Genomic DNA, 13,632 nt, shown 5'->3' with positions numbered 1-13,632 from the left:
GCCAACTTCCAATATGGCGGTCAACTTTAAAATCTCTTATGGAACACCCTGTATTTTATGTTGTTTTTCGATTCTACTCAACAAAATAATACATTTTTTTCTTTTGAGAGTTTTTCAATATCTCTAATGGTTCAGGAGCTACGTGGACTGGAAGTTTTCATAATTTTTGCCAATATGGCGGCCAACTTTAAAATATTTTATGGAACACCCTTTATTTTATGTTGTTTTTATATTCTACACTACAAAATAAGACATTTTTGCATTTTAGAGTTTTTCTATATCTCTAATGGTTCAGGAGCTACGTGGACTGCAAGTTTTTATCATCAGTCCGAAAAAATCCGAAAACTTGCAGTCCACGTAGCTCCTGAACCATTAGAGATATTGAAAAACTCTAAAATGCAAAAATGTCTTATTTTGTAGTTTAGAATATAAAAACAACATAAAATAAAGGGTGTTCCATAAAATATTTTAAAGTTGGCCGCCATATTGGCAAAAATTATGATAATTTCCAGCCCACGTAGCTCCTGAACAATTAGAGATATTGAAAAACTCTCAAAAGAAAAAATGTATTATTTTGTTGAGTAGAATCGAAAAACAACATAAAATACAGGGTGTTCCATAAGAGATTTTAAAGTTGACCGCCATATTGGAAAATGGGGGCCATCTTCAAAAAATTTGAAAGTGTATCCCTGAGTGAAACTTAAAATTGAGCAAGTTCTAAATTTAAAGTGTGGTGCTAAGTCGTGTAATTAAAAAGTTAGCTATTGGATCACTTTAAAAAAACTCACCCTGTATACTCTTCTCATCACCCAATGTCCTTGACTGCGATGTGTTTAGTCAGTAATTTCCAAATTACGTTAACGCTAAGGTTCAAGTTTGCCACCTGTGTCACGCTTTCACCAAGAACGCGTGTATGTACAAGTACCTCATTACACCAAGTGCAGCGCTGCTCTTTACACTAAGTGACCGGAAACCTTGAAAGTGACTTTTAGCTTAGAATTCGTTAACATGAACTCTAACTTTAGTGTGAGAAGAAAACTTAATTGTACTGAAATATTATATGGATACTATTAACATCTTTCGTTACGATATACTCGTAGGTCTATTGGTACTTCAAAACTTTTCCGAGCTACGCTCCACTGGTTTCAAAGTTAGCGGAAAACCCTATCATAGTCTCTTATGTTGCATTACAATAAACTAATATAATTAATTGACAGAGCCTGTTAAATATAATAAACTGTTCTGTATAATAAATTTTTGGACAGAAAAAACATATGTTTAATAAATTAACCCGCTATTTTCAAGTAGTTTACATTTATAGTGTAAAAACTTAACGAAAAAAATTACCTTCAAACAAAGAACTTAAGGTGAATCTGATAGTAATAACACGTCTTATTCAAACCTTTTCTGAAAACTCTGTTAAGTACAGAGTTAGTAGGTACATATCCAGATAATAAAATAAAGATTTATTGTAAAAATATACTTTTTTACTGTACAGGTACATTTTAGCACATATTAAGTATGTAGTGCTGAGTCAGTACTGGGATGAAGATACAAAATACATACTTATTATATAAAGCTTATAAATATTTAAAGATTGTTATAAAATCCATCTTATTTGTCTTTTGATATAAGAAGACTTTTCAAACCTGTGTGTGTGTGTGTGTGTGTGTGTGTGTCGAATGAGAGTTTTGATTTACATAAAATTGTCGAGGGGCATTGTGGTCATTTTTACTCTATTGTACTACATCATAAACCCTTTCCCTAAGGCAGCCAAGTACTTCGACTTTGGGGTTTCTTCAAATTGGTCTAAAATAGATTCATTTTTACTGACATAGTTTGGAACGATTCCATAAAATACATGTGTTGCAATGTTAGTTGCAGTATAATGCAGAGGAATTGCAGGCGAAACCGTGGGTAAATGCTAGACACATAATATGTTTTCAAATAACTGCTAGAATCTGAGCTTTTAATTGTCAGGCATTATTATGCCAATCTTGTAAACCGAAATACCTAAAATTATCATTCTTTGTAAGCAATAATTTAAAAACATATATTCATACATGTGAAACCACTGAAGTAAGGGAAAATTGTCCAATAAATGATACTGTAGAGCCTTCAGGTTTTGAATATATTGTCTTGCTGTACTCCGAAATTCAAGACACCGGTTTTATGAAATACAGTAAAATGAAAAGCTCTTTAGCCTAGAGATGTTTTATATGATATTGATTTCTATCGCTTAATATTATACTGTTATAACTTTACAACGATAATTGTCACTAGAAAAATAATGTACGTCCTCCTTGTGAGCAGTAAATACTTAGTACTTGTACAGTTAGTTTTACATAAGATAAATCTGATTTTTGTGAATTATGTTTTAAGTACCTAAATTTATCTTTACGTACACTAATATTAGGAAAGATATACACAAGTATTCATTCCCTTCTTCTTTTCACTACGATAAACCAATATACTCGATAAACCATTGAACTTCGATGTTAAACTTTACGTCACGTTGTATTAAATCAGTTTGACATACGTATCTAAGGCTAAGTCGCAACGTAATATCGATCACATCTCTAAAAAAAAAATAACAAATACCGTTGTTATTCTGATTTTCTTAGAAAAAATATAATATGAATCTCATTGGGGAACATATGTACATGTTTATTAAACATATCCTGATGCAAAATTTGATGGGGAAGTCTCTAGGCGTTGTTACTCAGAAGTTGGGCGCCAAAGGAAAATCGAGTTTCTCTGAAACAATGTAAATAATGAAGAGTTTGATTGAATTACATAGTTTTAACAGATATTTAGCTGACTAGGGGTAACGGAATGATGGTTATGTCAAAACATAAAGAGAATATTATTATGAGCGGCAATCTTTTTACATGTTACTGGAATCCAGAGGAAAGAAAACTCACATCTGCGAGGATTTATGGTATATGAATATCTAATGGTTTGCCTCAAAATAGAGCCTAGGTATATACTTTGAAATTTATAGAAATAAGCTAGTTTAAAAAAACTTATAATGTAGATAATTGATGTCCTGAACCATTTGATATTTAGAAGAAAGTTTTCAGCACGGATATTACTAACGAAATTGCATTATACATTGTACGGACCTTTACTTCTGGACAAATATTAAAAGCAAATAATTAGGTAATGAACTGCTAAAATGTTAATGATTGTATTGCTATCTCGACGTCATCACAAACATTAAGCTGTACTAGTCACTGAGTTTATAATTCACTACATTAACCAATTGTCTGTTGAAAACACTACAGAAGCAGCGCCACTCATGATGGTCGTGTTTTACTCGGTATTTACCGGATTTCAATACTAATGAACAGTTTATTTTGCCAGTGTCTGACACAGCATTCCAGCTGATGTTATTCAAGAGTTCAGCCATACAGAGTGCATTCAATACCGCTGAATGAGGGGGAATGAATTGTGCAGGTTGCATTGCACGTAATTATAATTATAATAATGTACTGCTGTCTCTCGTTTCTAGTGTCATCTAACTAAGCACGATCCTCACCATTGTGTAGTACTTCATCCTTTTTAGAACTGTATTTTCTCTATACCTGTTGTTTTATTTAGGTTCTATTGTTTGAAGATTTTTTAATACAATACTTAAATGAGGCACAAGACATCTTGTAAACTTGTGTTTATTCAAGTTACAAGTATAAACTGTGAGGTCGATAAATTTTATCATATATGGATTATAGCATTAGATATTTTGCACATTAGGTGCAACCAAACACATTTTTACACAGATGTTGTTGTGTCTGTTTTATAAATTAAATATAAAGTTGTAAGAAATTTGATTCAACAATAACATAATGTGCTTTAAAAAAATGTTTTAAATTAAAACAACTCCATCAAGTTAAACATCTAAAACCTTATTGAACTTTACTGTTACTATAATTTTATTAGACTACATAAAAAGTATTTCTCTAATTAAAGGTAAAAACTACAAACCAAAACGTTTTATTCTTTATTGTCAAAATCTGTGATATTCATTTTAGTATTGTGCTATTGTCGTTATTATAATTTCTTTCTCATTTACTACCTTGCTTTTTAGATTGGGCTCACGAAACTCCAGGATATATAAAAGATTATGCTGTTTTAGACATCGATAAATAAAATATGTTAATTTAAGAATTTTGCAGTATTTTATCAAGTAAATATACGTACTATCAGAACTAAGAAACAAGGTGATATATCTTAAATAACGGACATCATAGAATTGAGCAGAGTTTGAGAATTGAAATAGAAACACTGACCAGATATAACGAACATATCTATAAAAGCCCTCTGCTATTGGTTGCTACTAACGGTACAGTTAGTGTTTAGTACCTTATTCTTGCACTCAGTTTAGACAGGTAGACACTAGCATGAAAGTGGGAATATCTTCCTGTAAAATCAGTGGTAGGAAGAAAATATAGCCTCCTGCAAGCGAGAAGATGAAGGTAATATACGGATGTATTATCGAAGGTCTAGTGTCATTCCCTTCCTAATTACAGCATCCACTAAAGCACCATATAACATAACATAAGGTGGAGTAATGCGAATACAGATTTTCAGACAAGGCATGAGCGTGTGTACAAACACTAATACTCTCTTTGTGCTTGCATAATAATTTAATAAACATAGAAACATGTAAATTTAAGGTTCTTGCACTGTTAGAAGCACCTTTAGTAATTATAATAATGCAATGCTTTCTAATTTATAGAAAATGTGGGAAGATGTTGGACACAAAAATAAGGCCACTGTCCTTATGGTAGCATTTACATATATGTCTCCTTTACTTCACCAAACAGAACCACAGATCGAAGTACCACCCCAAAAGAATTTATTTTGTAAATATCTAACTGTTTTTATAAGGCGGTCGTTCAAAGTTAAAAAAAATTAACACAGTTCACTCTATAAAAGAAGAAAAGTATTCTGGAATGTTTATAACATTTACTAAACATTTTTTAATTAGGAATTTATTGTATCTAGAAAGGTTATATGAATATAGTAAAACAGAATAAAGTTCAAACTAGGTACAGAAAATAGTATCTCGGCTGAATTCTTTGGCCAACCTGGTAGGCTATTTAATTTCAATGTGGTGGCCGCTTTAAATTAATGAAAATAAAAATTATGTAATATATGAACAAGTTTTCTGGGATGCTTTTAACATTTGTCCGAAACTATTTTGTCTTGGACGGGTTCTTTACGAGGCGCCAAATCGTTGGACAGATGGATCTGTGATAATTTGTCTGATATTGCAAACATTGTCAAGATCCGAGCTTGGACGATATTCCTTACTCAATATAACAAATTAGTCTTACATTAAAAATCTGTAAGTATTCGTCTGGCATCTCAAATATCGTCAAGATCCAGTTTTAGACGCTATTCCTTAATTCTTATGACAAATTTGTCTTACACAAAGAAATCTGCAATTATTCGTCTGGCATCTCAAATATCGTCCAGATCCAGTTTCAGATGTTATTCCTTAATCCTTATGACAAATCTCTCTTACACAAAGAAATCTGCAATTATTCGTCTGGTATCTCAAATATCGTCAAGATCCAGTCGCTATTCGTCTGCAATTATTCGTCTGGTAAAATATCGTCCAGATCCAGTTTTAGACGCTATTCCTTAATCCTTATGACAAATCTTTCTTACACAAAGAAATCTGCAATTATTCGTCTGGTATCTCAAATATCGTCAAGATCCATAGATGTTATTCCTTAATCCTTATGACAAATCTCTCTTACACAAAGAAATCTGCAATTATTCGTCTGGTATCTCAAATATCATCAAGATCCAGTTTTAAACGCTATTCCTTACTCCTTATGACAAATCTCTCTTACACAAAGAAATCTGCAATTATTCGTCTGGCATCTCAAATATCGTCCAGATCCAGTTTCAGATGTTATTCCTTAATCCTTATGACAAATCTCTCTTACACAAAGAAATCTGCAATTATTCGTCTGGTATCTCAAATATCGTCCAGATCCAGTTTTAGACGCTATTCCTTAATCCTTATGACAAATCTTTCTTACACAAAGAAATCTGCAATTATTCGTCTGGTATCTCAAATATCGTCAAGATCCAGTTTTAGATGTTATTCCTTAATCCTTATGACAAATCTCTCTTACACAAAGAAATCTGCAATTATTCGTCTGGTATCTCAAATATCATCAAGATCCAGTTTTAAACGCTATTCCTTACTCCTTATGACAAATTTGCCTTACAAAAGATTTACTATTTTGACAAATCAAACATTTTCTACCTTACGTATTTGTATGCTTGTCTCGTACTCCTGAGGACATACACGAAAATATATCAGCTGTAATCATTCGTACTAAATCTCGATCTTAGTCAAGGTCTGCATTATGCTTGTCCTATACTCCTACAGACAGCTTTGCACAAAAAAAACAACAAATCTCTGGAATCTATAGTTATGTTCGTCTGAAGTAATCCAAAAATTTCGTCGAAAAAGAAGCTCAACACTCTGTTACTCGTTACTGGTTAATACAAATTACATCAAATGTTCTTGGATTATAGGCACATTGGCTTTAGCACCTTTTACCGGAAAAATTGACTAATATGATGGAGTTTATTGGCTAAGAAGGATATACATAACCAACAACCAGTCTTTCGTATATAAGTTAGTTAAAGTTTTAATTGGCCTTTCAATGTAACTGTCTTAAGCGATGTATTTAATTCACTTAAGTAACTAAGTGTGTTCAATGATAAATTGGCATGCCATATTATGTTATACGAAATGTAGATTAACAATTTACAAACATATGTTGGAGTAAAGGTTTTAATACCATGCAGAAGGTTTACATAGTATAATCATTTTAAGCTTTGAAACTATGTGAGAGAAAAGTTGCCCAGGAAGAAGTTATCAACTATTTCAACATTGCTGACGAAGCATGCGCCGCTCATAAGTATGTAATAACTTGTGTTGACAAAGTATTTCCTGCTCATTTTATGAGCAGTATGAGGGAAGTTTATTTAATTATAAGAATTTAGTGGCAATCATAACTTTACTGTGAGAAACAAAGGAATTACTTTTACGATATTAAATATATAGTAATGTTTTAATCTTATAGATATAACATAGACTGGTAAATAAAATATGTGTATTGAATTGATTTTCATTATTGATGCCTTCTTGCACTAAAGTAATAGACAAATATTACATGTTTGATAACCACTTTAGACATAAGCATTACAATACAAACATTGTATAACGATTATCTCTTTCCTGTTTTCATTTATTATGGATAAGATGACTTCGTTCATAACCAATAAAAGCGATTAAATCATATTGAAAGCAATTTCGTGTTTTTCTATAGGATTTTTATGGCGCTGTTAGCAATATACTTGTAAAAATATTTTTAAAAAGCAGATGACGCTGGATAAAACCATTTAATTCATAAAATTTTTTTTTAATTTATCTCTGAGGTAATATTCTGTTGTTTAATTATATTTAAAGACCTAATGAAACATGGTCATATTCATTTTGAAAATATAAAGGGATACTATTGTGTTTGTCTATATATGCTAGTGGAATGTATTTATTTATATGTATATTATGTTGCTTTGTGTAATTTTAATTTTATGACAAAGCCTTTTACCACTACGGCTACTGAGGGCTCACAAATAGCTTTCGAAAGGTGTTACTATAACCATTAATAACACATCAACCTGGACTGAATTAGTATAAAAAACCTATATTTGATTTTTAGTCATTAATTTAATTGTGTGATCATTGTTTTACTTGAAAATTGAGGAGACAAGGGAAGAGGTTAATTCATTGTCAATTTTGAGTTTAACTCCAATTCACCCTTCGCTTTGCACAGTGCCTCAAGCTGCCACAGACGATCCCTGAACTCTGGAGTTATGTCTGTGTGAAGAGATCCAAAACAGTCGACGTCGAAGAAGTTAAAATCGAACGGTTTGCATCGTTTCGATATCAGAGACACCTAGATTTAAAAATCAAGTACAATCTAAGTGCAGAGGTGTTCCAAAAGTAGATGAAAGTTTTAGGGGTTCTCTGCACATAAGGTAGCTGTGGTAGGAAGGGTTGATTCAATGTGAATTTTGAGTTTAACTCCAGTTCAATGCCGCTTAGTGCAGCGTCTGCAGTCGACGTTGTCACAGACTTATCACTGTAATCTAGGTGTATTTCATGTTGAAAAGTTACAAAGAGTTCGGTTTGAACTTATTCGCTACTAAATTTTATTAGCTCTCTTCAGACTGACATGACTCCAGAGTCCAGGAGTCAAGTCTGTGACAGCGTCACACTTCAGACTGACATGACTCCAGAGTCCAGGAGTCAAGTCTGTGACAGCGTCACACTTCAAACTGACATGACTCCAGACTCCAGTAGTCAAGTCTGTGACAGCGTCACACTTCAGACTGACATGACTCCAGACTCCAGGAGTCAAGTCTGAGACAGCGTCACACTTCAGACTGACATGACTCCAGATTCCAGGAGTCAAGTCTGAGACAGCGTCACACTTCAGACTGACACGACTCCAGACTCCAGGAGTCAAGTCTGAGACAGCGTCACACTTCAGACTGACATGACTCCAGACTCCAGGAGTCAAGTCTGTGACAGCGTCACACTTCAGACTGACATGACTCCAGACTCCAGGAGTCAAGTCTGAGATAGCGTCACACTTCAGACTGACATGACTCCAGGCTCCAGGAGTCAAGTCTGAGACAGCGTCACACTTCAGACTGACATGACTCCAGACTCCAGGAGTCAAGTCTGTGACAGCGTCACACTTCAGACTGACATGACTCCAGACTCCAGGAGTCAAGACTGTGACAGCGTCACACTTCAGACTGACATGACTCCAGACTCCAGGAGTCAAGTCTGTGACAGCGTCACATTTCAGACGCTTGCACTAAGGTAGGTGAACTGGAGCTAAAGTCAACATTCACTCAAGAGAAGACTTGGGACATTCTATCTATTACAATAAGAGCCATGAAGTGAATGAATTACCAAATATTATATCGTACCTTTGTGTTTCGTGACTGTGCACCAACAAGTAAAATTGGGTCAAGACTGAGGGGGGAGGGGTGTGTGTAACTAACAACTAACACTTATATATCTCGGTTTGTGAGAAAATTATCCTCAATTGGGTAATGAAGGTTTACTTCACAATTTTATTACAAGTCGCGGCATGGTCTATATCTTCAAAAAGGTATAATTAAGTACTGTGCTTTTCAACGACTTTCTTTTTGCTAGCAGAATATTTTTAAAGCTTTGTCGAGTGTTAAAACCTACGGAACTTGAGAATGGCATAAGATTTTACTAATTGAAGCAAGGGGTGGGAAAAATATGGATACCATGTGCAGGAAAGAGATAACTAGATTTCTGTAACTTAATGATAGATCGGTCTGACTAATCTATATGAATGTGTTAACGACCATGCTGAAAGATGCTTGCCACCGTAAGATTGCACACCCTTCTGGAAATACTGTCATCTTTGTGGAAAGATGTTATAAAAATAATTTATGTGTTGTAATTATATGTTTGTGGGTTGTTTTTTGTTTGGTTCCTTCATGTACACAGCTTTAAATAAAATGATTTTCTAGCTTATTTAAGTGCAGTTAATTATTCTACGCTTATATATGTAAATGAAATATTGTACTGTTGATATTAATCTTAGATGTTGTTAACAATAAAATCATAAATATCATGCTTTTGGTTACATATATGCAATGTAAATCAACACTATCGTATAATGCTCATTCTTTATAATACTACAAATTGAATATTTGTTAATATAAAAATAACGAAAGTTGTTAAACTGCACATAATTAGTTAAAAATAAAATATAAATTCTGTATTTAGGAGGATATATAATGATATATAAGTCCTTAGTTACAATAACTGTCAGTAAAAAAAAGTAACATTAGTTATCATTCTTATCAAGTTTAAAAATACAAGTATGTTATGCAAATATATGTATTTTTGTAGCTAAATATTGGAGGATCCTGCTGAAATAGAACAAGGTATTAATAAAAACTCATTGTACAAATTTAAAAGTCATAATTATAAGGTAATCGAATAAATACCGTAACGAGCAAACTTAACCATTAAATTTAACAGTAGTATCCTCTGATAAAATTCGAATAAAAATTAGTAAAATAAATAAAATTGTATTTCTTTATAAAACTCATGAGTATATTACTTTAAGTTATTACAGTAAACATAAATTATTGAAGCTAACACTGTTTTTATAAAAAAATGTGTAGTGTTCCGTAAACAGTGATTCAATAAATTACCATTGTAAATTTTTTATATTTTGGAAAATCTTTCTCAGTAATAGTAACTAAAGGTTTTATCAAAGCCGGTTCTCGAATCGTAATGATACAACTTTCCAGACCAGACGGCTGTATAATTAAGACTGCAGAGGTACTTTTATTTACTCTCCGAGTTGCGTGTGGTCGTTTCTGTTCACTTTTGATCAAAAAGGAAATAAGAAAATTCGAATCAGAAAATTATTTTCCTGTTTTATAATGCATTTTATGCAAAGATTTGGCAAAATGTAATTAATTAATATCATTTTTAGTACTTAGTCAGTCCAAGTTTTATTACATGTGATATTGTCGTTGATGTTAAATAAATTTAAGCTAAAATATTTGTTGAAACAAATAAAACATTTCATGTTAAAACTGCCAATAAAAAAAGTGGATTTTGTGTTTTATGATTTTTAAATAGTTTCATAAAAATAAAAACCTCATTGGAATGAATTGAGACCGAAACTTAGTATCCGGTTGCTTTCCTAATTTATTGGTTTGAAAACTTCTAAGTTGATTTATTCCTAAATTTATTTATAGCCACCTTCATGTGCCAATATATAGCATTAAAAATTGCAAATTATGTTCTCCTTATTTACTAGTACAAGGAATAAAATTAAAACCTACATATTTGTCTTAATCATCATTAAAATACTACGATATTATATGAATTTTGATACTTGAGGAACAAAAATTCTTTACTCCTTTTTAGTATTCACCATATAATATCTCTATTCTATAGTTCTAAATGTAAATATATTTTCATAGTAAGGTTTTGACCTTACCTAAAGTGTATTGAACAATACATACTCGTAGTTACAAAGTTGAAGCCCAGTTGATAGATTCAGAACCACTGGTAGCCACATTGAAAAGTCAATATTGGAGTTCCTGGTGCTCTGTTGTCAAAGAGAACTCTGTTTCTGACAATAGGAACTACAAAACCCATCTATTCACCAAACAATAGTAGGTATAAATTATTGCTCACCTGTTTCACCATCACGTATTTTCTTTGTACTCACATGTTTTATACTTTTTTTACTCTAATTCCATTATTTTATAGGGAAAATTTAGAGTAAAATCAACTTATTTTATAAAGATTTCCGCTTTCCATCTTGTGACGGAGTTTGTTTCATCCACTCGTAAATTGTTTTTAAAATTATTGGGTTTATCTTAAGAGGATTTTCGTACTAGAAGTTTTTAGAAACGTTTCTTCTCAAATAACGAATCTTAGCACCATTTGGCTATGTTTTTAATACCAAAATATACCTCAAGCTTTGAAAAACTCTTAGAGTTTATTCATTTCTACATATCACTCGTCAGCTCACTCTACACCAATATCCCTGATACTGCATACTGGTCTGCTCTAACCTAGATACATGTTTCATCAAACCTGCGTATTTCAACAGATCTCAGTCTGAATGATCTTGCCTCTTCAGAGCCACTTGGAGTTATAATTATTTTTAATTTCTTCCCTTTTTTTCTCCTTTCCTTTAAATACTTAGGGAAACATAAACTAAGTAAAACCAACCTAGAAATTTCTAGAATTTCTTTAAATGTTCCTGTATTTACCATTTGGTTTACACCATATAGATGTTTTACTCATTTGGTGCTGTACTTCTCACCCCACGTAAACCATTGTACATCAAAGAAAGGTCTTATTGTCTCATTATTGTTTTTCTTAGATAATTAGTATTTTATCTGTAGTGCTCCATATATATATATTAAAAATTAAAAAACTCAACTTCAACCTCTTGTTACTTATGGATTGCCTGTAACTGCTCTGTCCAGAAAACATAGATTAATACCAAATTTTTTCGTAAAAATCAATTGTGGATCCTATAATTTTGAAATGATTTCAATACAAAGTGTCAGCACGACACTCCGGATTAGGCCTAGATTTATCAGCCGTCTTGTAGTTCAAAACCCATATGACTGTTTCTATCAGGCTAATATCCCCCCAAAAAATCCTTAGATAGATCTTCAGATCAATCTAATTTCAATACGACGTATAAAGCATTATTGATAAAGTTAAGTAAAAGAAATTGTATTCAAGGCTTTTAGTGAACAGAGCAAAAGAAACGAGGAGGTAATGCCGCCTGAGGTAACATTGTTGTGCCACACAAACCTCGTTAGTGTCTGCGTGTCCTGAGCATTCCCCGTCTGTTAGTAATATCAGGTGTTTTCAAGTGCTCTTCCATATGCAAACTGAATTTCCTTCTTACATTTACAATATGTTTGATACTTTATTTACCAACATTTTGATGATGCAATTTATCTCAAATTATATTTTTTATTCTCTATTTAAAAATTCACACCTCTGCGTAAATAAGTAATATTATTGCATTGACGTTGTGAATTTAAAATAAATATAATTTATTTAAATATATCATACAGAAAGTGGGATACTAACCTTGCAAGTGGGGAATTAGCTTGTGCTGGTGTAAAGTGTCATTGTGATTCTCATACTTTTTACTTGCATCCTGTGCAATGACAACACCTGGAATACATTCTAAGCAGAACTCGTAATTGTTTGAACCCTTTTCTGTCCCTTATTTTCATCTTCCTGTTCTTTATTTTCGTTTTTTTAATACAACACCCCCCACCTGACGAAGAGGACAGATTCAATTCCTCGAAACTTTGTGTTATACTTTTTGTAACATAACCCTTTTCTGTCCCTCATTTTCTTCATAACGTTCTTTCTTTTTGATTTTATTAAAACATTCCTTCCCCCACCTAACGAAGAGGACAGATTCAAATCCTCAAAAGTTTGCTTCATACCTTTTGTATTAAAAAATAACATATTGTAACGATGTAATGTCAAATGTCCGAAATCATTTTATCCTCTCAAACCTTTCAACGCCAATAACAACTTAAAACAAAGAATTAAATATAGTGAAATATTTATTTGTGTGCTATGCCCTCTAAACCTGTAAATAGCTAGGTAATTAACCGACACAGCGAAATATCGAAGGACTTAGCAGAATGAATTGAAAATATTTATGTGAGTCCTGTCTCTGCTTATTTACTAGAACGCAAAACTTCTTTCACACATTCTACATTTAACAAATTTATTAATTTTAGTGCTAGAATAACCATGTAAAATAATTACTTATTATCATGTGAAATTCCGCAAGTAAATAAAACATTGTATACGCCATCACAAAAGGAATTGTTCCTGCAGTTTCTCCACTCATTAAAAGTAATAATAGTAAGTTTTCAGGTCGCTTAGGATGAGCAATTAAAGCCGTCATATAATCACATATTATACATATTTCCATAAATATATGAAACGTATGTGATGGATTGTTA

Source organism: Homalodisca vitripennis, chromosome 3, assembly GCF_021130785.1.
Source record: "Homalodisca vitripennis isolate AUS2020 chromosome 3, UT_GWSS_2.1, whole genome shotgun sequence".
NCBI lineage: Eukaryota > Metazoa > Arthropoda > Insecta > Hemiptera > Cicadellidae > Homalodisca > Homalodisca vitripennis.
The sequence above is the reverse complement of the archived record's forward strand: the minus strand, read 5'-3'. Positions refer to the sequence as shown.